We start from the raw sequence: 1,990 nt of genomic DNA, 5'->3' as shown, positions 1-1,990 counted from the left end.
ACTCCGAACCTTGTGACGATGTTTTTGTATAGGAATTTTGCGGCTTTTCTGAGCCGTGATGGTGGCTAAGGGTTCAGCTTCGATCCACTTTGTGAAGTAGTCGACCCCTACTATAAGGTATTTGACTTGCCCCGGTCCTTGGGGGAACGGGCCGAGTAGGTCAAGTCCCCATTTTGCGAAGGGCCATGGTGCGGTGACGCTGATAAGGTCTTCGGGTGGTGCTTTGTGAAAATTGGCATGTTTTTGGCAGGGGGGCATATTTTCACAAAATCCGTTGCGTCTCTTTGCAAGGTCGGCCAGTAGAACCCGGCTCGGACTACTTTCTTGGATAATGCCCGAGCTCCGAGGTGGTTCCCACACATGCCTCCGTGGACTTCTTCGAGGACGCTCTTTGTTTCTGAGGTCGGGACGCACCTAAGCAGGGGGTTTGAGAATCCTCTTCTGTATAATACGTCGTGAATTAGTGTATAATTCTGGGCGTCTTTCATGAGTCTTTTAGCTTCCTTTCTTTCGGCGGGGAGAGTTCCCGACTTCAGGTAGCTGAGTATGGGGGTCATCCATCCTTGCTGTTGGTTGGATATATTTAGCGTTTCTTCCTCTTTTAGCACGGAGGGAGATTGTAAGGTTTCCTGGAGGAGACTTCTGTTGTTGCCTCCGGGCTTGGTGCTGGCAAGCTTTGAGAGGGCGTCTGCCCGGGCGTTTTGTTCCCGAGGTATGTGCTGGATCTGTATCTCCGGAAAGTGGCGTAATTGTGCCTGTGTTTGGTCCAGGTATTTTTTCATAGTTGGGTCTTTGGCCTGGTAGCTTCCATTTACTTGTGATGTGATGACCTGGGAGTCGCTGAAGATCGTGATTTTCTGGGCTCCGACCTCTTCGGCTAGCTTTAGACCTGCTAGTAGGGCCTCGTATTCGGCTTGGTTGTTCAAAGCCTGGAACTCGAATTTTAGGGATAGTTCTATCCGTGTTCCTTGGTCACTTTCGAGTATAACCCCGGCTCCGCTTCCAGTTTTGTTTGAGGACCCGTCGACATACAGGTTCCATGAGAGTGGGGTTCCAGGGGTCTCAGTGTATTCTGCGATGAAGTCGGCTAGATACTGAGATTTTATGGCAGTCCGGGTTTCATAGCGGAGGTCGAACTCGGACAGTTCTACCACCCATTGTAGTATTCGTCCTGCCAGGTCTGTTTTTTGGAGGATGTGTCTTATGGGTTGGTTCGTCCGGACTTTGATGGTGTGGGCTTGAAAGTAGGGACGGAGCCTCCGAGCTGTGAACACTAGGGCGTAGGCAAATTTTTCTATCTTCTGATAGTTTAATTCGGCCCCTTGTAGTGCCTTGCTTACAAAGTATATGGGGTGTTGTCCCTGGTCATTTTCTCGTATTAACGCTGAAGCGACTGCTCGATTTCCAACCGAGAGGTATAGTACGAGTTCTTCTCCTTTTAAAGGTCGGGTTAGGATTGGTGGCTGCCCGAGGAATTCCTTGAATTCTTGAAAGGCTTTTTCGCACTCCGGGGTCCATGAGAAGGGTTTCCCTTTCTTTAGGAGTGAGTAGAGAGGTAGTGACTTTATTGCTGATCCTGCCAAGAATCTTGATAGGGCGGCTAGCCTTCCATTCAGTTGTTGTACTTCTTTGACACACGTCGGGCTCTTCATATTGAGTATCGCTTGGCATTTGTCCGGGTTTGCTTCGATGCCCCTTTGAGTCAGCATGAAGCCTAAGAACTTTCCGGCTTCTGCGGCGAAGGTGCACTTTGTCGGGTTAAGTCTCATGTTGTGTTTTCTGAGGGTGCCGAAGATACTGGTGAGGTCGGTCAGCAAGTTTCTGTCTTCTTGTGTCTTTACCAGCATGTCGTCGACGTACACCTCTAGCTGTAGTCCGATGTGTTCTGAGAACACTTTGTTCATTAGCCTCTGGTAGGTTGCCCCTGCGTTCTTCAGCCCGAAGGGCATCACTACGTAGCAGTAGTTTGCCCTTGGGGTTATGAACGAGG

This window comes from Arachis stenosperma, chromosome 1 (genome assembly GCF_014773155.1).
Source record: "Arachis stenosperma cultivar V10309 chromosome 1, arast.V10309.gnm1.PFL2, whole genome shotgun sequence".
In the NCBI taxonomy this organism is placed as follows: Eukaryota; Viridiplantae; Streptophyta; class Magnoliopsida; order Fabales; family Fabaceae; genus Arachis; species Arachis stenosperma.
This window is presented reverse-complemented; position numbering follows the sequence as displayed.